Source organism: Colius striatus, chromosome 1 (genome assembly GCF_028858725.1).
Source record: "Colius striatus isolate bColStr4 chromosome 1, bColStr4.1.hap1, whole genome shotgun sequence".
Lineage (NCBI taxonomy): Eukaryota > Metazoa > Chordata > Aves > Coliiformes > Coliidae > Colius > Colius striatus.
In genome coordinates, this window is record NC_084759.1 from 128,484,777 (window position 1) to 128,509,434 (window position 24,658).

A 24,658-nucleotide genomic window follows, 5' to 3' on the forward strand; every position below is an offset into this window, starting at 1 on the left:
GCACAGGGAGGTTTTGGGTATTGCCCAGCAGTGCTTGCACAGTATCAAGGGCTTTTCTGCTCTTCACACTGCCCTCCCAGTGAATGGGCTGGGGGATCCACAAGAAGCTGAGAGGGAGCATGGCCAGGACAGCTGACCTGAGCTAGCAGCTAGCCAAAGTGCTATTCCATGCCATAGAATGTCATGACCAGTATATAAACTGGGGAGAGCTGGGGGGGGAAAGTGAGAATTGTTTCTCAGGCATTGGACTGGTGAGCAATGGCATTGTGTATCACTTGGGTTTGGGTTTGTTTTTTTTTTTTGTTTTCCTTAGCATTCATTTCTATCTCTTTGTTATACTCCTCTTCATTACTATAATTAAAATATATTACTATTGCTGTAACTATTTTTTTTTTCATTTTAGTTATTAAACTGTTCTTCTCTCAACCCAAGAGTTTTACTTTTTTCCCCCCCAGTTCTCCTCCTCATCCTTTAGTGGGGGTAAGAGTGAGTGAGCGGCTGTGTGATGCTCAGGTGCAAACTGGGGTTAAACCACAACAGGGTTAGTGACTCAGAAAGGCAAAGGGTAAAAGATGGGTCAGAGATTATGTAAGAGACCAAATCTCTGGTGATGATGTATTAAAAAATGTAAGTCACAGCTGCTCCTGGGTCTCGAGGAGGGACCAGCTGAGTAAAAGTGGCTCGTTTGAGACATATCTGCTGGTGAGTTTGTGACCGCTAGATGGAAGTCAAACACTTTGCATTAATTCCTTCATCGGCTATAGGGAATTAATCCCGTGTTTCAGTAAGGCTGTGGTTCTGGTAGCTGAGTGTCAACACCTGTGTCCAGTAGCATAAGGCTTGCATAGAAAATACGGCAACAGCTCCCAAAAGGAGATGAATAATTAATTCACTCTTGTATGTGGAAATGCTGAATATTTTCTGTCCAAACCATGGAAATGTTATTTGTTCCTACTGCATGGCACAAAAGCCTCTGATGACTTGATGAAGCGCACAGGGATGCATCTTCCATTAGACAGACCACCTTGTAATTTTTGGGTAAGTTACTTTACATGGCTATGGCTTATTTCCTCCATCACTAAAATGAGTTTTGAAACTATCTGCATTGAAGGGTGCCGAGTGTCCAATCTGTTATTCTTGAAATGATTTAGTAGTCTATGGTGGGGTAAACAGTGGCAGACAAAAAGGTGGTTATCTAGAAACTGCTGTTTTAACACAAACGCTACACTCTGCTGTCCTCCAGGTTTCTGGGCAGCAGGAAGATGAGACTCAAGACTTATTTTCTTACAGACTGCTAAACAAAAGAGAGTTACCACTCATTTCTGAAAAGCTTAGCATGCTTAATTAATTATTACTAAAGAATAACCAGTATTACAAAGCCTAGAGGACCCATGGAGGATCAAGACTGTGTTGTATCATGTCTTGCATAAGCACAGAGGAGGAGTTCATTCCCTTAAGAAGGTTACAGTCTTCCTAGAACAAAATCCCTGCATCTGGGGACAAAGCAAGCAAGCAGTGCCCTAGTAAATACAAACAAGACACCACTTAATACACAGGATTTCAGAGAGAAAAGAGTAGCTCAGCAGCTGGTGTAAAGCTGACATAACATCCCCGATGCTGGAAGTTTACAGCAACTTATACCAGCTGAGGAGGAGCCCAAGGTCAGTGAAGTGTCTGTCTTAATGTCATATTCAAAGCCTAGCCTGGAGTCAAACCAGCACTTCAGAATCCTAATCACAAGGGCTTCCTTTTCACGTGCTCACTTTCCCACCAGCCAGCTCCTGGAAGCGTGGCTTGCTTGCCTTGGATTGTGGTCTTCAAGGACTCAGCTGAAACATTGCTGCACGCAGCTTGTAGGAATTCAGCTGGGATTTTAGATGGGTAGGAAATAAGGTGGAGAAGGACTAGCTCACATGTAAGTGAGACCGAAAAACTGTAACTCATGGTTTTAATGGAGTGTCAGGTGGAGGGAAAGTAGAATTCTTGCTATTACCAAGCAAATTTTAAAAATAATTAATATTCTAAGTGATGCTTAAAGATTACATGTTGGGTTTTTTTCCTCTCTGAACACAGTGTGGTGTATTGGATAACTGAGTTGTGTATTGATTGACTATATTGCTCCAGATGGATTAGCAGCCTGCAAAGTCATTAAATATTATTTTTCCTTACCTGCATTGGGGTGATATCGTAACTATATTAATAGCAGCCATATAGTACAGAGCAATATGGAGATGTTTTATTTCTCAAGACATGTGGAAGGCAGATAGTTCCAAAATATTGCTTGACAGTTACCTTATCTTTCAAATAATAAACTCTCCCCCTTCATCAAAACAGGAATAGCTGGTAACTGTTCTGAGAAATGTTTGTAAGGTATCCAGATGAAGATTAAAAAAAGAAATGTTTTTATCAATTTATATGTATTAACAAAAGAGACACCAATAAACCAGTGAAATTCACCAGAATATTGAACAAAATATTCCTATGAAAAACAAAGCCTGCTCTGTTAGTAAGAAGCCAATGGTCCTTCTGATACACTGTCCTTCAGAGAAAGAAAAGCCAGACCTCCTACGTGTGTGTTTTGCAGACTGCCAAAAACATGCAGGGAAAGTAATAGGGAAGTTAGTTCCTAAACTAATTTGTCAATAGATTGACAGCATATATGAAATACAGGCATAGACAGAACACTTCAAATCTGTAACTTAAAAGTTTGTAGAGAGTTTAGGCTTTTAGACTTCCAAATTCAGCTGGTGGATTTAAATAAGAGCAGTTTACAAAAAGCAACTGGAAGCCAGTGAAGTTTCCTTTGGAGGGGTTCAGTGAGGAGACTAAAGCTCCAGCTATGACATTACTGAGCACAGTTGCTATTGGTCCCACAAAAAGAGGTTGAGAAAAAGACAGAGGATGAGCACTACACAAGCAGCAAGCCAATCCTCCTCATGCACACACCGAGCTAAGGACATTGCGTTTTCCACTTTTGACGTTTCTTCCTGTCCATGCACTGTTGCTAAAATAAGACATGAAGTTTTTGCTTTTCAGTGCTCGCAACTCGAGGAAGATCAGTCAAGTGAAGTACTTGGACTGAGAATATTTTGAACAAGGGCTGTTTTTTTATTGAAGGCTTGGTCTGTATATGAGTTCTGAATTTCCTGGCTCTGGTCAGTTCTTTTCTCTTCTGTTTCATGAATGTTAACAACTGAACAACTCCATCCTCCAGCTCTTGCAAAAAGCAATGTGCCCCAGGGACTTTCTGCAGTATTCTTGGAAATAAGGACAGAAATGAAATGAAGAAAGCAAAAGGCTTGTGAAAAGGGGCTAGCATGGCTGTTGTAACAGTCACAAGCAGTCTCTTTTATATGCTGAAATGGTACATTTTATTAATTTGATACTAAATAGCAAAAGGTTAGGAAAGTAACTAACATTTTAATGACTTATTGCTGATCCTTCGAAGACAGTAAATAATAAATGTCCATTCAGCTCTTTCTTCACTTTCATAAAACTGTGTGTGACCAGACAGAAATATTGGCTGCCAGCTTGAGGCTACTGACACACATTCACAACTTGTGCTTAATTATAAAATCCCTGTAGTCTTGGCTGGAGACAGTTTTCCTAGACTTTGGGCTTGATTATCTTCTGCAATATGCAGACATCTGTTTATTGGAGGGCACAAGTCTATATTAAGAAAGCCTGTTACTGATGTGTAACATTCACAAGTGATTAAGGCTTTACATTTAGTTTAATCCTATTCCATCTATTCTGAAATAGTTTTGCCTCCAGGAAAGGGCAGCTAACCAATTTTGGTTTAACAAACAAGAAGAAGTTTAAAAATCAAATAGAGGACCATGGCTTTCTCCAAGCACACTGTACTTTACAATTGGGAAAGAAACTGGAAACTGCATGGGGGTTACATACTACTACAGTGTGATCTTAGGAGCTCAAGTATGCCTTCTGTTCCAGCTCTGCAGCCCTGCAAAGAAAAAGTGCAAAGATGGTGAGTGCTGGGATCAGAAACAGAAAGGGGAGTGAGATGAGTTAGTTTTCATGATTCCAACACTACCAACAACAAAATAATGGTGTGGATTTTGTCAAACTTTCTTCTATTTAACTATCAGCTGTGATTGTAAGTCAGAATTCATAGTACTGGTTGACACAGACCTTTTTATACATTGTGCAGCTGCATCTGATTAGAGCAGGACCACCTCTGTAGGTGGGACTGAGTCGCAGGACGTGTGCATGGTGCCTGTGCTCTCCTGGTCTCCACAGTCAGTATAGTAGAAGATGAGAGAAATGAAAGATTCCCATAGGGTGACTCATCTGATCAGTCATTAAATGACCTCTTTAGGGTGAAATGAGCTGCTCTTTAGGCTCCCTTGACCATATTCACTAGGAGTGCAATTCAGTTTCTCAATCCCAGGCACCTAGGGCCACCTGAGACATCATGTCACATCTGACAGCTTTTCAACCAATGCTACAGAAGGTCACTGATTCTCCCACAGACCATGTGCGGTACCCACTGGCCCCAATATCCTGTTATCTCAGGCTAGTCAGGGTCTCACACACAGACTGATGTGTGTATAGAAATGGGTATCTTTTTCTGGAGGCAAATTTCCACCCTTTTCCCCATTAATGTTACAAGGCCAAAACCATCTTGAAAGCTCAACCTTTGCATACAGAGTGGTGATGCTTCAAGTCGAAAGCAGTACACTGTTGGTGTGCAGTGAGGCCACAGAGTGACAAAAGCACAGAGGAGCTCTGTAATTCCCTAAACTCTGCATGAACAGGAAGATTAATAGAAAGAACTACCAAGAACTACCTTAGACCAATGACTCAAGAATAAAAAATCCCTAAAGCCCCAAAACTTTCTCTCATAAAATATGAAGTATGGTTGACTAACAAATGCAAAACTGGAAGCTTTGGTCTGAGTCAGATACCATAAAAAATAAAAGGCAGCCCACAAGCTTTACTATGCCATGGTGACTGATGGAGAGTAGGAGCATGGTAATTATTTGCAAAGTGGTCCTGGAAACCTCTTGACTGTTCCGAGATTCAGAAACTTGATCTGAAGATGATGCAGCAGTAATCATCATTTTACCTGAAACATATTAGCAACCTCTTTGGAGGCTTAAATGACAGGAAATACAAATATGGCAAATTAACGTAGGAACATAGACAAAAAGGTGAAGGAGAAGAGGAAAATATGAGGCAGATGGCAGCATTTACTCTGGATTAAAAGGCAGAGGTGTTTTTCAAGCATGTAGGAAAGCACCAAACCAATGTAGTGTAGGACAGATTTAAGATTGTGCCCAAAAATTTGGAATTGGCATTTGAAGTTTTTGGTTTTCCTGGATTTTTCTTTAGATTCAGTCATCACTTGGACAGGTTTTTACATATATTTATACACCCAAATATCTAAAGATGGGCTTAGATTTGTTTTCAAGAGGTTTTAGATTTTTTTGCAAGTGCTACGTCACACTTCTCCACAGCTATGAGCATCCCATGGCTAAGTGGAAAGCTGTCCTTGCTTGTTGTTTGTGTGTGCTCAGCGGTTAAGTCAGTTCAGCACCTATTAGCAAGGTGCTGAAGACCAGCCACCATAGCTGCAATTTAAACAGTGCCAGGGAGCATCTCCAGTCATGGGAATGCAGTGACCTGCCTTTTCAATCTTTAGAGCAGTTCTTGGTGGCCTTTCTTGGTTTGTAATGATCAGCATGCTTCCAAGCAAAGCCTGGACATGGTTCAGGAGTTAATCTGGGCCAGTCCTTTCCTCAAAGGACTTTTAGTTGTGAGCAGGCTGATTCGGTGGAGTGAGCTTAACAGTGAGGTTGTTGGCTGTCCCATGCCAACTGGCAATAGGGCCAAAGAACCGTGGACACTACACTTACTAGTATACGTGTTACCTGAGAGTACCAGACATAGTCTGGATGTACTGGCCAATTAACCTTGCTGGTAAAAGGAAGGTATTATCCCAGTTACATCACCACACTAACAAAGTTGCAGCACTTCCATTACCTGCAGTGCCCTGGGCATCTCTAGATGTCCCGTCATGACAGGCAGAATCCAGACACGCATCATTCCTGCATGTCAGTGGGCAGGAAGGCTTTGCTTCTAGCAGTTTCCCTCATGGCTGCTCCTATATGCCAAGGTAGCATGTTTTTTAGCATCCCATCCATGGATGAACATAGACTTCTGCAGCACTGCACGTGTATGATATGATTGACTGGAATTCTTCATGAACGTGTCCATGTGTGATGGAAACAAACCTGTCTCCTGTCTCATAAGCTGTATCACCTTTAAGCTCCTAGTGACACTCGCCAGCTTTCTCTGCTCTCAGACAGAGCGCACTGGGCTTTCTCCGGGGCTCAGACTTTCTCCTGTGCTGTAGACAGGCCAACAAATTAGCCCCTAGACATCTCTCTTGGCTTTCAGCCCTTTCTAGCTTAGGAGTAACTAACAGATGCGCCCTTTTGCTGCTCTGCTCTGAGCTCATTACAAGTTTCCAGGCAGGGGAAATTAGCAAAGTCTCCTTAGCATCTGCCTTTTCCAGCCGAGGAGTCGTCACATGCAGACAAGCTCCTCAGCTCTGGCTATCTGGTCTTATTTGGGCACAGTTCCCTGTAATTGCACTGCCCAAACTGTCCTCCTCCTTTATGCTAGCCCCAGCTGGTCCTCCTGGGTGTGTGGACCTTTTCTCTCACACACAAAATGAACTTGCTGTGCTTCAGGAGGTCAGTGCTTTTCTGGCACTCTGGTTACTCTGGAGAATTTACAGTTGGTTTAGATGAGGAGTCAGAAAGTAAAAAAAATTCCTCTAAGGCTTTAGTTATACTTCTTTAATGATGGTAAAAGAAGCCACAGATCTGTTGTCAATCGGTTGCCATGGTTATTTATTTTTCTTAAAGCCTGAGGTCCTATAGTCCAGAAATAACCTGAGAAACTTCCTTTAAAATAAATTATAATAACAGCTGTGGAGAAAGGCATGAAAATACTAATTCTAACAGGCAAAACAAGAAAGTTAAAATAAACCTAACCTAAAACACAGCAAGGGCAGATGCATAGATGTGAAGGAGGAGAGGATGATGGCTGACCAGGCCACATCCTGGGTGGCATGTACCCACATCTGATGAGGAACAAGCTCAGTGCCACCTCATGTGACAAAGGACCAGACAAGACCCAGTCATATGATGAGGAAGGGAAATACCAACTGTCAGGCCACATGCCAAAGGCCAGGATATCCAGTTACATAAAGAAGATCTCTTCCTCCTCCTCTCCACCTCCTGCATCCCCTCATTTGCCGCCAGTGCAGGCAGGGGCAGCCTGTCACGTTGGGCTTAGAACCAGAGAGTTGTGAGCACTTAGAGCAGGCAGTGGCGGGAAGGGAAGGGAAGGGAAGGGAAGGGAAGGGAAGGGAAGGGAAGGGAAGGGAAGGGAAGGGAAGGGAAGGGAAGGGAAGGGAAGGGAAGGGAAGGGAAGGGAAGGGAAGGGAAGGGTTATTTGCAGGTCCCTCATTTGGCAAAGCAATATCACAAAGCAAGTTTTATCAGTGAATGTTTTAGAGCTTGCTGGTTCAAAGTTAAGTGTCTACATGGGAAGCAAACCCTTAATCCTTGATTGACCATTATAATGATTTATAACCATGGAAACTATTAACACTGTTAAACCCATTGTAGCAGCACCTTAGCAAAAAATATCCTGAAACGTGAGGCAACACTTTTGCATTTCATGTTTAACTTTAGTAACTCCAATGTTAACCATGAATTCTAGAAAAAAAGAAGCTTTACATCTGTTTCTTTCACCAGTAGAATATTACTGGGAACTATGATGATGCTATTATGGTGTCTAATAGTAAGGCAACAAGCCTTAAGAAACTCTTGCCAAGGATGTGAAAACGTTAAGTTACACTGGAAGAGGCTTTGGACCAAGAAGGGATATTTATTTTCTGAATAAGCTGGTTTTATTGAGCCTCAAACTGTCAGAGCTAGGTGCAGGAGTTACCAAGAGTAATCTATACATCCTGTGAAATGCATCAGGGTGGACAAGATATCACAATAAAGGCAGAGGTTGATGAAATCACTGGAGTTTGCTCCAGTTTTATGCTGATATAAATCCTCATATGCTAAGCCACTAGCCTAATTACAATAGATGCCATGATCCTGTAACTGTTTGTACCTCAGAGGGAGCCAGACAGCTTCCTCTGCTGAGTACAGTTTTAGCCTTGGAGCTGTGACGGACCTGCCACAAATAAGAAACAAAGGCAGATACACTGCAAGCACAAATGGGACAGTCTGGAATATATGTTTGCATGGCACCAGCTAATTGCCTACATTTCTGCTATAAACAGTGAAGACAAAGAGACAATTTGACAGTTCTTTGACCCATTTCAGGCACCTGTAGTAGGATGAGATGATAAAGCAAGATCTTTTCCTCTTAGTGCTACAAAGTGATAGGGAACAACTGGTTTGGATCCCCAGCTCCATTGATTGCAACAAATTATTTTTTCCTTGGTGTCCATCAATAAAGGTGGCAGCAGAAGTAAACTCCTTTTGAGAAATGAAAGGGCATCTGAATTTGGCAAGTTTTTTTTCTAATTTGAATTGAGCTTCCTCATATTAAGAACTGACCAGTACTAAATGAGCCAAAAGAGTTAGAAAGCTTAGGAAATATCCAGGTATCAGAATATTAATATAGGAACTAACCATCCAGATTATGTGAATGGGAAATTATATAAAATGAAATCTTGAAAGACAAGATTAATGGGGTGAATTTGACATTACAACAGTGATGTCTGTACTGGGTCATTGGCTGCTCCATGCACTGTGCCAATGGCAAATCCATATGGGCTACTTTTGAAATACTAAACAAAAGAGTTTGGCCTTTTTGTAGCAAATGGAAAAAAAATATCTGACAAATTGTTATCAACTAAATTATATGATGGTCAAAACAAAGAAAAGATGAAACTTTCCCATTTAAAATTAGATCTAATGCCTTGTAATACGACACAGATAAATCCTTTACAATTACGGGATGCAACATCAATGCCCCTAGGGAAACGCAGAACAACATATTTCTAATGCCAGACACTCGAGAGACTATTTATTTAAATTGCATGAAGATTTACACTACACTAATCTCGTTATGAACCATACATAGGAAATGGGTTGGAGCACATTATATGCTAAAACTGGACCTTAAAAGATTATCACATCCATAAGGACTTTCTCCTAAATAAAGGCAGCAAGACACTTTATATTTTGCAACACCTGGCTCCAGCAAGTAACGCTGTTAGAAAACATTAATGCTGTTAGACTTGTTTAACCAGCAATTTCTCTTCCAAGATTCCTTTTTCAATTGAAAGCCATTATTAACACCTGCCAGATCCATATAAACACCTTCACCTTTCAAATCATGTGACCTGGTTGTATTACAGCTTATGTGCATTCTGCGTTTTTGTGGCTCTGAGGGTGGTAAATTAAGTGACAAAATAAACCTTTTCTCCTACACAATGATAATATCTAGCTCCTGTGCTGTCTTTTACCTCGGAGCACGCTTAGCTGCTGTACCACTATTCTCATATATGTTTTGTAAGAAAGCTTTAACAGAGATGTGAACCCACATATGCAAAGTCCCCCAACAATGTACTAAACCCCAAGCTCTTGTGTTCTCTGGAGCCCTGGAGGTAAAGATGACACCGTGGTACTACACTGCTGATGATGCTGTGACAGATGTACGGTCTGGCATTCTGGGGTTGACCAATGCCTCCAGGCACACTGGACAAATTTATAGTCAGTAGTGGGTAAAGTGGTAGCTTTGATTTGTAATAATTTTAAAGGACTGAGGAGCTATTCCTGTCTACTTTTATCAGCCATCCATCACCATTTGGAGGACAATTGGCCAGTCAGGCACTTCACCCACTGTGGTTCACTCCATCTAGGTAATAGTGACATTTTTCTACAGAAGTGTAAGGCTTGTAGATCTGTTTGTCCTCCTCGGGCGACATCAGCATGTGTTCTGCACAGGCATCTCAAACAGCTTCAGCTCCTGGAGATCAAATCAAAGATTTATGCTTTCCACCCAGAGCAAAGAGACCGAGGAGGTCCTCCCACAGATAGGCATGTTTCGGCATAAACACTGCTGGAACATGAAATGTGCACATGCCTGATCTATCTCCTAATTACCTTATCTATAGAATCAGGGTATGTGTACATCTATCATGTTGCAACCCACTTACGGCCCCAGCAAATACCAAAGATAATATTGGGAGAGCCATAGCAATTAATTCAAGGTACTGGCCTGGTTCAAGGATATAGAAGTGACAAGTCTAGCAAGTGACTCCCGTTCATGCTCCCGTTTTATTGCCCCCTCTTGCAGCCTTTGCCACTCTGTCTCTTTGCTTTTTGTCCCAGGACCACCTCATAGTGTGCTGATCACCACAGGCCTGCTGACCATCTGTGGATGACCTGTGGGCTCTGAAGCTGTACAGGGCAGGTGGAGACCCATGTTGGATGCAGGATGATAAGGAACCTCCTTTGGGTCCCAAGTGACCCACTGTGGAGGGACTCAGCTCCTATCCTGTCATGTGGACAGGAACATGACTTTGGTGACAAGATACAATTACTGAAGGGCATAATTCCTGGGGCCACTACACCTGTGGCTCTTGCCTGCACATTGAGGCCTATGACTTTGCCTCAGGAAAGTTAGTGTCACATCCATGGGGAAGGGAGAGGGGAGAGTAGAGTGTAGGTGGACAAGGACCATGACTTAAATTTATTAAAGGAGGTCATTCTATTAGACTCATTCACATGGAAAACAAATTAAAATACTTTGACAAGATCAGCTGTTTCACTTTTCCTTCTCTAGAAAACAACATAAGATTACAGTATTTTTGTTCATAGACAATCTCTGGTTCCCAAAGACAAATTTAATTCATAACAGTCTTAGTGCAAAGAGAAATCACCGTATGTACACCTTAAGAAAGTCTTCACACACCCATGTAACTTACCTTTTTGCAAACAGCTTGAGGTAACTTCTATTTTCTGTCACTAAACCATCTATAAACTGAGGGTTTATAGACAATCTGTACTTTAAAATGCCAAATTATGAAACAAGATGGTTCTATACAGCCACAGAGATCATAGAATCATAGAATGGTAGGAGTTGGAAGGGACCTTTAGAGATCCTCTAATCCAACCCCCCTGCAGACACAGGTTCACCTAGATCAGGTCACATAGGAATGTGTCCAGGCAGGTCTTGAAGACCTCCAAGGAAGGAGACTCCACAACCCCTCTTGGCAGCCTGTGCCACTGCTCCCTCACCCTCACAGTGACCCTCACAGATCCATTTACTGCAGCAGCCTGGATGTACAGTTAAGTGTTATTTCTCCCTGGGAGTACAATAGGCCTCTACTGGTCTTGATGCTAGCCATTTAGCCCCTGGAAAAAGTTAAAGTGTTATTTCATAAAAGAACAGCTAAATTTTATTCTGACATTCTTACTCTTTTGAAAATATCAGCAATTTTTTCACAGCTGATTCAGAGCACTGAATATTTCTAGTTAAATATTTTCAAGTTCAATCTTTTCCCATCCAATTTTTTTCTTTCATCTTCTCTGGGAAAAGAGATTTAAAAAATCTCATAAAAATCAGCTTCTGATTTTAATTTTCATTTGCAGTGAAACCCTTTTTTTTTCTCACTTGAGCACAGACACAAATATGTGAAAATAAATTTTCGTAAGCAAACTGCTGAATGCCTTGTTATTCCATCAAGCACTTGTGGCACTGACCTCTAGAGTTTTAGATGATTTGAGTTCTGTCTCACACAAACTGGGAAACAACCTTTCCATCAGCTTCTTTTTCTTTTTTGTATAATAATGTGGCACTTGGCATCAAACAAGGCATTTTAAATAGATCTAGCTGGTGGCAAGTGTTTTCAGGCAGTAAGCCTGGACTTGCGATTTTCTTCACTTTCCTCATTACATATTTGATATCTTAAAACTGTAAAACTTACCAACTTTTCTCATCCTCTCTTCTATACCATGTTGGTCAGACATGCTGTCTGGTGGGCAGCCGGGAGGATTTGGGGCTCAATAAACAATACAGGAGACAGTTTGTTGATTTGGGATCTTTGGAGACAAAGGTATTGTAGAAATTAGACAAGCTGCAGGATAAAAAATAAACAACAGTAACAAAAAAAGAAGAGAAACACAACTATCATTTCTATTTCAAAGGTATTCTGATGTTTTCCAACTTGTAACAAAGTCTGAGAAAGTGTTCTCTGTATCTTGGGAGATTTATCTACGGTAAGGTGTATCAAGAAGAGACATCCAGGACATTCCCTCTTCACCTCTGCTGACTGGGCAAGTTTTAACAGAAGACACATCCGCCTATGAGGCATGAGAATGTGTCATGCAGTCTTATGCATGTTTTTACCCACTCAGCTAGTGAGACATTTAGAGTCATAGAGCAAGACAATCCAATCCAATCTTGCTTACAAATAGGTGTTGTAATTTCCATCAAACATAACAAATGAAGTAGAGAATCTGTCTCCCAAAAGGAACACACATCACCTGAGAAAATAAGCTGCAGCATGGGAAATCTTTTACTGATGAATTTATTTTTCGCTACTTGATTATTAAGTTGTAGGTGATAATGATGATGATTTAATGCATCATGTCATCAACATTAGAAAATGGCTTGAGCAGCAGTGCCCTCAAAGTCAAATCATGGCTTAGAGAGCCAATAGATTTACTTGCCACAAATATCACCTGAAGATGCATGTTTGCTGCTGGTCCATGGAAAGGAACCAAAAGTAAAGTACAGTCTTTGTATAAAGTTCCTTCCACTTGGAAATTCATTCTTTTTCACAGCTTGTGACATTCCAGTTTTGACCATTGAAAAGAATGCTACAAAATGCTTCAGTTTGCCACGGCTCCCTCTTCATCTGGGCAGGTAGCTGGGACCTCTCTTGTGGGTCGAAGTGAGAAAGGGAAAGATAAGTTCTGATGTGTCAAGAGCTGCTGCTTTGAAAGTTGTTTGGTTTTAATTTTGTGAAACCCATTTCCATGGTATAACAGTGGACATAGTAGGTACGGTGGGGTTTTTTTGATTTGTTTTTGTTTTTAAAATAAATGAGCACTTGGTTATTGGATGGGAGGGTAGATGAGAGGAAAAGAAGTGGTAGTTTATTTTTGAGAAGTGTTAGAGACACTACTGAACTTTTCCTTTTTTTTTCAGAGGAGAGCTGTTGTGAGCTGTTTAGCACATTTATATCCATTTATATACATTTGTGTTCAGCACTTTTTAATGTCAGCCTAGCATACAAAATTTACAGATCTATACGAGGAGCCCCCTCTTGAAGAGGAGGAAAGAGAAATGCATTTCTAAAGAAATAAATAATTTATGTCTATATGTTCCACAGGTGGCCAGAGTCTCTCTGCTCCTCATGGAGTGATCCAGCTTTGTAAAAAGTGAGTCTGGTGTTGATCTTCAGTATATCCACATCTAACTCTTGGAAACTAGGGGTGTACTCAGATGTACACTGTTACATATGACATAACATTCATACAGTACAGTGGCCTTGGTACAGGGAATGGCAACCGTGCAAAAAACTATAATTACATTTGGATAGATTTGGTTCTCATGGTGCAAATGGCTGCCCAGAGTGGAAGCAGCAATACATGATGCACTGATGTTTGCATTGTTTATGTCTCTTCAGCTCAGCAAGATTTCATGAGACCTGCTCCTAGCAGACTGAAATGCTGAAGAATCTCTGGTGTCCCTGGAAAGGGCAGAGGGATACAGTATAGGTCTATACTAGCCAGGAGTGCCATTCACAGGGTGAATAAAGCTACTCTTCATTACCTTTTCCATTACAAGATCCAGAGGCCATCAGATTATGCTTTTAGGAGCCAGGCTGGGAACAAACAAATGGTGGTCATGCAGGTGTTGGTAAATCTGTGGCACTCTGTGCTAAAGCACATAGTGCATGCAGAAGCCTCATGGGATCTCAAGAAGCAACTAGCCAACTACTTGAAAGAAAAAAAGTCTATTAAGAGTTGAAAAATAACATGAGATTTAGAAGATGATCTCAGCTAGAAGTAGTCAATGCCTGGGAAGTCACTCAGGGAAAAATCACATGTGCTTCACCTGTTATTACTCTTCCCTAGGTATCTGTTCACGGACCCTGTTAGAAATAAGATGCCATGGCAGATAGGACCTTGGTCTAAGCTAGTATTGTCATTCCCATGCTTTTATATTCCTGTTGAGGAAGATTTAGAGTACCACAACACCTGCAAGTGCAGTGTCTGAATGTGATCACATGGAAATTGGCTGCTTAGGAACTTTTGCTATCTGAGACATTACAAGGCCTAGGAGGGAAATGTAATGAACCAGTCCCCATTCCCATTGCTTTCTAAAGTGAGGACCACACAGATGCTCTTTAAACAAAGAGATTCTTGATCAGTGAGAACTTATGGTACTGGTGACCCCAGATCTGATCTTTTTTTGTCAGCTGTTTGGATCAGACCCATTTCTGGTGGGGAATTCACAGTGGGGAACACCCTTTCCCCTTTCCCAAGGACATCTCAACCGCTGCAAAATGAGACACTGTTCATAAGATACAAAAGAGCTCTAAAGAGTCCTCCTATTTTGAACCTAAGAAATGAAACAGTATTCCTAGCACTCAGGGATTGTCTACACATAGAAATTACAAGACTTTCTCCTGCCACTGGGACAGTAGTTTAATCTTCTAATATGGATTTGCAAACACTTGTATAAAAACACTAATGCCAATATAGCCCTTATCAGGCGAAGAATAGACCACACACTGTGGTTACACTTACACTGGAACATTGCTGTCCACACAAAGAGCTGTACCATGATGTTACTATGTCAAGCAAAAAAACTCACTTTCAGCATGTATTGTCCTGACAATAAAAAAATCTACATGGAGGTTTAAACAATTTACCAGGGCAGCTAAATTCTTACCTGACTGCAATAGCCATTTCTGACATCTTACTGAACCAGGTTCTTTACAAGGTCACTGAGATGTTACCCTGTAGGCTTCCATTTGGCTCCCACGTGTATACTGCTGTCACAAACCTAACAGCACCTTCAAAGAGATTGTGGAGAGCAGGTGAGGAGTTTGGGTAAAGTCCCAGTGAGCATTACACAGTCTAAGCCCTTTTTGTAGCCTTACCAATGACACTCCTAAGAAAGATCATGCCAACTTGTCACATGTCAGGAGAGGCTGTAACAAGGAAATGATAAAGAACAATGGAGGACTTCACTGCTTCTTTAAACAAGATATGGCCAGAATGATCCTCCAACACATCTAAAGATCTATAAAGCCAGTACAATTCTGCAGGAAAGCACTTTGTCACTTACAATCTTCACACTTGTGGTGATTTAGCCTGATGTCCACCAAGTCATAAAATCTCTCCCCCTTCCAAACTGGACAGGAGACAGAGAGAGAAATATTACAAACGGCTTGTGAGTTGAGATAAGGACAGAGAGATCACTCGGCAGTTAGCATCACAGGCAAAACAGACTCAACTTAGGTGAAAAAAATAAGGTTTGATTTATAAAAGGAACAATAAGGGTAGGGAGATGAGGAATAAAAACCATCTTAAAAACACCCTCCCCCACTCCTCCTCTTCCCAAGACTCCCTCTCCTTCCCCCCTCCCAGCGGTGCAGGGGATGGGGATTGCGGTCAGTTCATTACAGATGGACTTTGCCGATGCTTCTTCTCAGGGGGAGGTCTCATCACCCTTCCCACTGCTACACTGTGGAGTCCCTCCCATGGGAGACAGTCCCTCATAAACTTTTCCAGTGTAGGTCCTTCCCATGGGCTGCAGGTCCTCACAAACTGCTCTGGCATGGGGCCTCCCACAGGTGCAGCTCCTTACACCCTGCCCCAACATGGGTCATCCACCGGGAGATCAGTCCTTCAGGGACAGACTGCTCCAGCCTGGGTCCCTCAGGATCCCAAGTCCTGACAGCAAACCTGCTCTGGCATGGGCAACTCCTCCATGGACTCCCAGGTCCTGCCAGGAACTTGCTCCAGGATGAACTTCTTATGGAGTTACGGCCTCCTTCAGGTATTCACCCGCTCCTGTGTGGGGTCCTCCACAGGCTGCAAGTGGGTCTCTGCTTCCCAGTGGGTCCTCCATGGACTGCAAGGGGACAACCTGCTTCACCATGGTCCTCACCACATATCACAGGGGAGCCTTTTCAGTGCTTAAGCATCCTCCTCTCCCTCCTTCTCCACTGACCTTGGTATCTGCAGAGATGTTTTCACATTCCCACTCCCTGTTGTTGCTGCAGTTTTGCAACTGCACAACAACTTCTTCTCCTTCTCAAATATGTTATTCACAGAGGTGTTACCTCCATCACTAATTGGCCAGGCCTGGGTCAGGTGCAGGGTCCAGCTTAGAATTGACTGGCCCTAACCCTGTGAGCTACAGGGGAAGCTTCTGGCAACTGTTTGTTTAAAGAAGCCACCCCTGTAGCCCCTCCACTACCAAAAAAACCTGGCCCAGGCAAAATCACTACAACACTCTCTTGTCCAATAATGCTTGAGAAAAAAAAAATGGTTTGCTTGCCACAAAACAAAGAAAAAAGCATTATACTGGAACATGCCCTTTGAATTCTGAAGCCACATTTTCACTTATAAGACTATTTTTCTCTCTATTTTCATTGCAGACTTTCTTGCACAACATATGAAATGTTGGGTATTTTTCAGCAAAATAAGTTTAGCCTGCTGATGTAGTGTATGTACACAAAATAGCTCTTAAATTCCAAGTACCCTGGGCTTTGATCAAAAATACTTTTTCGCTCCTCCTGTTCTTCTCATGCCCTATTTTTTTTCTGCTCCTTGAGTAATGAGCTAGTGGTCTCAGTAAAACTTCTTATGGGCAGAAGGTGCCTCTACTGACAAGTACTTCTGCAGAACTCTCAATGTTGATAATGTCAGTACTGAATTACATGGACGGACTGCTACACAACTCGGTATTTTTATATGCTTGTGCACATTCAATAAAAACCATTCATGAACCCATTACACCATCATTCATGTGCAAGAGCTAAGGTGTGTGATCTCCATTTTACAGTTGTGCAGCTGAGGTTCTGAAAGTTAAAGTCTCTTGCTCAGAGTACCATGCGAAGTGCCATTCTAACACTAATCACAAAATGACACAGGAACATCTCAACCCTAATCTGACACGGATGGTGAGACCTTACAAGGAGGAGATGAACCGACTGGCCACATGTGCTGGACCAGCAGTGGACCAACATATTTGGAAGGGTCAACCTTTGCCTCCTTTACCCAGATGAAGTCTTTTTACAAAAGCAAGCAGTCAAAGCACATGTTGTGTAGAGCTGCATCAGAAGGTGTAAATCACTGTCTCTCTCTAATGGGTACACTGAAAGGCATCATATATTTCACAGAGAAGATGTACCAAGAAGATGATCAAGGGCACTCCTGCACACGGAGGACTGTGGTGTTGAGGGTGGCCAGAGGGTGGTAGCACTGCACAGCTGAAGTGCCGCGGCCCTCTGCATCAGGAGGAAGGAGAGGTGGGGTGAGGGAGCCTTCGATGTTCCCGAGAAACTGAGGAAGAAGAAGAGGTGATGAAGTTGGAATAAATGGTGAAAACTTTAATACCAAAAGAGTGACACTAAAAATAGGCCTTATCTTTTATACTGCTCTTTCCTGATTCCTTCAGTGGATATGTTACGCTGTTTTTCTCCTCTCACTTTATACGGGAGGATGCTTCTCTGCTCTCCTCAAACTAAGTCAAAAATAGCCGTGGCCTCTTCATTTCTTGTGAGGAAAAGGAGGAAGAAGAGGTGAGGAAAGGTTGTTTTTGAAATGAGAAATAACTTTTACAAAATAATGTAATTTCCTTAGGTCCTAAAATCACTGTGCCGCTTCAGACCGTGCAATCCACCACTAACAGCTGTTTTCTGTGCATCTGCTTCTTCAGATGATGCTCCTTCTGGTGTGGCAGACACAGGCTGTCAGACTTATAATACCTGCCCTGTGGCACATAATGAACAGAAACAAATGGCCCTACTAGGATGGTGGTCATTTGCAGCTCCCAGACAATTGTAGGCTCCTTCCAACCAAAATTATTCTATTCTATTCTATTCTATTCTATTCTATTCTATTCTATTCTATTCTATTCTATTCTATTCGATTCGATTCGATTCTATTCGATTCTATTCGAGTCTAGTCTAGTCTAGTCTAGTCTAGTCTAGTCTAGCCTAGTCTATTCTTCTGTCCTGTCTATGCTAGTCTATGTCTAGTCTATCCTTTCCTATCCCATCCCAAACCACTTTGGGAACCTAAGAATACTTGGTGTTGTGAAAGCCTTCTGGAGTATACGTGTGTCTCCATCTTGTACTTTTACATACAAATTGTTACCTTAATTATGCTAAAAGTAGGAAAATTGAGGAAATAGCTTGTTTAAAGGCCCACACTAATGCTAGCATCAGGGGTACTGTGTGCACGCATATAGTGGTGTGTGTGCCTGTTGGTATTCCTTAGCTTATAGTTTAAAGCACAAAGGATCCAGCCTCCACCTGTCATTTTACTTGGCATTATGTATTCTAGAGCTATAAAAAGTAGGTTTTGGCTGCTGACATCAGTCATCTTTTTGTCTCTTATGCCACTGAGAACTGCGTGTTCCTGTCTCTCCTACTCCTATTGCAGGTTGTATTTATCGTAATAATTTAAATCAGAAAAATGTGTTGGTCTTGCTGCACGACCATAGGAAGCAGCTTCACTGTTATGATCCTTGGTTCTCCCAGAGGTGAAATAAAGGTAATAGTGCTTACCCCACTCTACAGAGGGCTCTGAGATCTCTAGCTGCTATGCAAGAGTCAATAGTGCGACTATAAGTGCCCAGGCACTGTAAGACCCCATCCCTATAGCACTTCTTTCTTTGCCTCTTAAGGCAACAGATTTCAAATGCCACCATGCACACTCTTGCTGGATTTTTTTCTCCTTCCTCAACCCTTTCCCGCCACTTTCTTTTCTTGATGCTTCCCCTCCTTTCCCCTAGGTCTCTCTCAAGAAAATCTACCTTCTCTATTGACCCATTTCCTTCCCTGTTTTGTCGGCTTCCTTCCCTTCATAGCTGTTCACATCAGCCGTTACTTCCCCGCCATCCCCTTTTCCACTCCCCCCATCTGAAATTCTCTCTCAGCCCTGATGCTTTCTCCAGAAACAGCCACAGGCTACTTTTAATCTTCCTTCTCTCATCAAAGCACTTGAGAAATCATCTCTTTCATCTCTCAGCAGGGAGGCTGCCACACAGCCACCGCTGCTGCAGTTCATGGGCCAGGCTGGGAACCGGCAGCTCCCAGTTGGTGATGGCGGCACCGCCACTGACTCACTACCTGGCTTTTGGCAAGCTGATCACCCTCTCTCCTCTCCTACCTTTAAAACGGGAGTGGTAATTATGCACTTACCTCACATGGGTGTTGTAAAAATTTAATTGCCACTTGTAAGATGTTATCTAAGAGTGAAATGTGTCTTTATCTCTTGCGGTGGTATCTGTGACCACTGCAGTCTGTGCTTAGTTCAGGCCCTGCCTTATAAAGCTGCCTTTCCACGGCAGTCAAACCCTTCCCTCTTTCTTGTCACAAAGGTCCCTGTGTCATAGTCCTCTGACACAGAGGAGTCTCCTTGGCCATGGGCCATTACTCCTGGATAACAGACAGGGAATTCCTCCCAAGGGAACTGACCAGTCAAGGTCATGTACCCAGCTGCTCCTTCGATCACTCTCACTCTCTCTCACCATGAAATTGATGGTGAGGCTTCTCCTGAACCAAAATCCTGAATCTTCTCTCCTCTCAACTGTCTTTTACATCCTCACCCATTGCCTCACTCTTCCCTTTCCCTCTGCTACGATTTGTAGGTCTTGCCCACACTGCCCTCCCACTCTTCTCCTCCTCCTTCTGGGCTGCCCTCCCAGCCTATCTCAGCTGGTACAACCAAGGACTGGGCCTCTGATTTCCTCAGGCAGTGGCAGCACAAACGAGTCTGTCCAGTGAGATGCTGTCTGCCTACAAGGGTGGGAGGGGGTGTTGGGCCACGTGCTGGGCAGGCAGCAGTGGCGATGCTGCCATCCCACCACTGTCCAAGTAACAAATCACAGGTCATGAGGAGAGTGCAAGGCACCAATACGACCACAGCCCAACACCTCTGTCTTCTGGGCCTGCGTGTGGTGGGGAGTGTCCCTAGTTTGGTCCTCCAGCATCACCCACGTCCAGAACTAAGTAAGAGTAGAAGCATCTTTAGATACTGCCACTCCTCATTACACACAAAACGGAAAGCTCACTGGGACTGATGTTGCCAAGAACAGTGCTCACACTGGAATCAAGAGGAGGGGGCTAGGGGCCTTCTGTAGCCACCAGAGATCTGTGCAGAGTCGGGCTAGATAAGGTCAGGCCTTGGCACTCAAATCCTCTTCTAGGTCACATCTTAATCTGATATTTGGGTCAGCTCATACTTCCAGTCTTAATTCCGCCACTCCCTACACACACCAAGAAAAACTGTCAGTGACTTGGGCTGAATACCACCCCTTTCCAGTGGGAGGGCAATCTGTTTGCTCCTATGGTGACTGCAGAATATGCAGCACCTGAAGAAGCTGCAGTTAACCCTTGTAGATGTGGACCCACTTTTGGAAATGGAAGATAATGACAGAAATAAAGGCTTTTTTAGATCAGGGCAATCTGAATGACCTATGACTCAATACTAAGAGAAAAGTTTTTTGGGGTTTTTTGAGATTCTTGGCCAAAATCTTTGAGGTGCATTTGGCAGTTTCTGAGCTAAAGTTATAAAAGGGTGTGAGAATGGAGTAAGACCTGAGAGAGGAAGCTGTTTGCTGCTCAGTCACGGAGAGGCTACTGCCTATCCATAATGCATGCACTCTAAACTATATCCATAAATGTCAGGCGTGATTTAATAGGCTATAAAATCCTACATCATGATGCCACTGCAACTATTGAAAATAAAAGCAGATAAATCACAATTCTGTGCAACAAGCTGTATTCACACACTGCTTTTTTTCACTTGCCAGGGTTTCATTCTGCTCTTTGCTGAGCACATCCTACTCTCAATCAACCTTGAGCTGAGTTTCCACTTTCTTTTCCATTTCCAAGCTTGAATTTCCACATCAGCACACTGGCTTTGCAGCTGTGTGATCATACTGTTGTAAGCCCCTGCCCTGGAGAGTGCAGAATTGGGAACAAAGGTGCTGAGCTTGGAGGAACAGTATCCAGGGTTTTTTTTCCCCAGCAATACTGGGCAATCATTGTAAGCAGATTGACTGCTGTTGCTCATATAATGTTATTCCTCACATTAGATTATGAGCATTAAATCTACTAGACAATGTTTATCTGGCAGGAAAACAATTTGTGTCACTCTTTTACTGCCAGCAAGATATAGAGTTACAATGACATGGATGACAGAGTGTGTACCACAACTCCAAACAGGCAAGACAGCTGTAATCCTGTCACCCCGTGGAGAAAAGGATGCTGGCAAAGGAGGGAGGGAGTGGTGAGCCTGTGAAAATACTACTTATAGAGAGTACTGGGTTTAAAGAAAAGTTTGTTTCACTTCTGCAGCTGAGGTGAGTGAACCTAAGAAGTAAAAATCAGCCAAGGTACACACATAATGTAAACCAGTTTGGACTTCTCTGACACAGAATTTGATCTCTGTCCCTTTAGCTTCTACTTTTTCTTTAAAATGTTCTGCAGTAACAGCTCGATGTTTTATCTATTTTTACCTTGAGTTTCATTACGTATCTTCTTATTCCTTGATTTTCTGGGTCTGAATCATGTAATTACATATGAAATAAAAAGGCAGGTGAGAAGGACGAAGAAATGTAACAAAGAAAAGAAAAAAAAGAAGGAAAGAAAAGAAATTTTCTAGCATTCAAAAAAGTTTGAAAATATGTACAAGACAAAATCCAGAGGCAAGGTAAGAAAATGCAGACACATACAATTTAGAGAATTTTCCAAAGTGATTTTTTCCCCTCAAAATCTTGTGATTTTGAGGTGAGAAGAAACTAATTTATTATTTTGAATTAACGAGGTTGTCAGTGCTGACATGCACTTCACTGTTCCGGACTATGCGAGGCTATGAAGGTATAGCTTATGCCTGAAATTGGGAGCTAGGCATCTAGTGCTTTGCAGAATTGTCTTCCAAAAATCATCGTTTTCATAACCTTTTCTGCTTTCTCTCATTTACTGGCAGTTTTGTGCACCCTGCAGAGCCCTGGCTGCTCAAGAAATGAGCCCATACCCACAGCAATCTCTCTGTGACACCAAGGACCCTGGTCCCAGCTCTGGCTGTACACGTGATTGAATGGTGTAGCCCTGTCCCTGCACATCCTCAGATGATGGCAGGAAGTTCCTCACATATCTATGGAGATTTAAATTCCACTTAAACAACCACCCCTGCTAAAGTAGGTTGAATGGGGAGATTTCACCTGGGGCAGGCCAACCTCTTACCCCAGCTCTGTTGCAGCTCCCCACTACTGATCTTCCCCTAGTTCCTCCCAGCCCTGTCTCCTCCTTGTCCTGACCCATTAGCTGCAGTCAGGGCTCTGAGGCTTTCAGCTGCCTGTTTCCCAAGGGAGCTGTGACAACTCCTAGGTTCAGGAGAAGCTCTCCCTCCTTTGAAGAGTTTTCAATATGGCCTGCCTGGCTATGCCCATCTCCAGCCATAGGCAGAGGTGCCCTGCTTTTAGTCCATGGGCCTTGCATGCTGGTAGCTCTTCTATACATTCTATCGAGGCAGGATTATGTAGGGTCAGGGCAAGGAGCAGTGCCTCTATCTGCCAATCTCTATTTGGTTGCATCCCAGCAAAGGGAACTGAGCTGGCTTTAAACACAGGAATGCACACACACTGAAACACAAACATGTAGTCCTTCCACCTTTTCACAGTGCTAAGTGTAGCTGCTAGCACAGACAAAGGAGGGTGTGCTGTGAACTGCACAGCAGGGTGAGATGGGGCATTTTTACAGGGTACTAGCTTGGGAAACTTTGCTTTGTGGCCTCATACTATAACTAGAAGAGGTGGACAAGGACTTGGTTGTGACAGCCTGATGATGCCAGAGTGTTGCTCCAAGGTGGTACAAGAGGGACTTGTAGCCCCATGCAGATTAGCCCAATCTGATAGTCAGGTTTAGCTACTGCCAGATTGGTATCACTAGAGTTGGTGCTCTCAGGAGCTCTGTCAGGGCAACTCACTGCCTCCTTTTTACATGCTGCAACATTAGAGTATGCACCAGGAACAGCACTGTCAACATGTGCCTAAGCAGTGACTTGAGAAATGAAGTCCACTTTTCAAACGTGACTGTAAACTTGCCTCTCAGAAGATGTTTCACTGCTTTCAACAACAAAGAGGAGTTAAATCAGTACAGTCATCAATCCCCTTTCCACTTTCTCCTAACAGCAGCAGAAAAAACGTTTCTATTATTTACGGAAGCAATATACTAGGTGACTCAAAATAATACAGTGTGTGATGACATGTGAGGATGACATGATTTTGAGCATCAAGTAGGTTCAGGGGCATTTCTTTATATATATTTGCTGCTGGATGACTAAGTGTAAAATCGGGTTTTTTACATTTCCATTTTGACTATTGCAGGTCTCTGAAACGGAAAAGTTATGAGAGTGCCTATGTAAGTTTTATAAGCATCTTTACATCAAAATGCCTGCAGTTTTAGGGAATGCACTAGTATTGCTATATTGACTTAAAAAACAGTCAAACCAACCTTTTTACCAAAATCATTATACTGGTGCAAATCCCACTCATTGAGCCAGCCCTGAGCACTTAGAAGACCACTGAATCTCAAAGAGGAGTAGTCTCTTAGTGAGCAAACAAGAATGCAAATAGTATGGATAAAGCATTTCTCACTCTAACACCTCAGACTGAACTCCATGTATACTCTTAAAAAGATATAGATTTTGGACTTGTAATGTAAGAAACATTAACCCAGCTGAATCTTGGTCAAAGGACTTGCCTGAGCATATGAAGTGAAAGTTAATCTTAGTGTTGATGATGAGAAGCAGCATGACCAATGCACATCAGGGCCATAAAGTGCAATTCAGTTTCAGAAGCCAATTCAGTAAGATAAAAAGAACTGCAGTGCTAAATGTGAAAGGATGATCACTACCATAGCATCTCTGTGCATCAACTCTCATGGACTTCCTTAGTGTTTCCTCAAGACAGAAGACGCAGTTGCATGCTAACATCAACATAAACCTTGCATGCTAACATCAACATAATCCTTGCATGTTCTTGGAATTTACTACTGTCTTCTACTGTGTTTTGTTCCTTAATAGCTTGATCCTGTCCCTCAGGCTGGACAGTCATCTCTGTGGAGACTCAGTAGTGTCAGCAGAGCCATCAAGTCACATCAAGTTACTATTTGTATCTGATCAAACATTGGAAGACAAAAATAAAATTAATAATACAAATGAAGCAAAGAAGTGAGCACTACATAAGTGAGTCACTTAAGTTGTGATGGGAACAATAAAAAGAAGGAAAAGATAACAGCAGAGGAACAGTAGAATTAGTTAATGATAACTGGGCATTGGGAACTGAGTGCCTTTGCAGATACAAAGAAGAAAGAAAAAATACTACCTTGAAC